Genomic DNA, 249 nt, shown 5'->3' on the forward strand with positions numbered 1-249 from the left:
GGATGGTGTTGGTGGCCTGCTGGAATTTCCATAATTAATTGCTTTGCCATAACCCATTAAGTGTTGCCCTCACAGCTTCTGTGACAGCCTGGATTGGGAGAATGAGGGGGCGATATATGATCCCAGGGTCCCTCCAGCTCCGGAGAAGGGTATCGATTCATCCCTATGGATTTATTTCAGTCCTCGTTGGAGGCTGGACCTTGCGGTGCGTGACATGATGCAGCCTGGAGGCAGATCACCACAGACCTG

This window comes from Apaloderma vittatum, unplaced genomic scaffold (assembly GCF_000703405.1).
Source record: "Apaloderma vittatum isolate BGI_N311 unplaced genomic scaffold, ASM70340v1 scaffold35445, whole genome shotgun sequence".
Classification (NCBI taxonomy): domain Eukaryota; kingdom Metazoa; phylum Chordata; class Aves; order Trogoniformes; family Trogonidae; genus Apaloderma; species Apaloderma vittatum.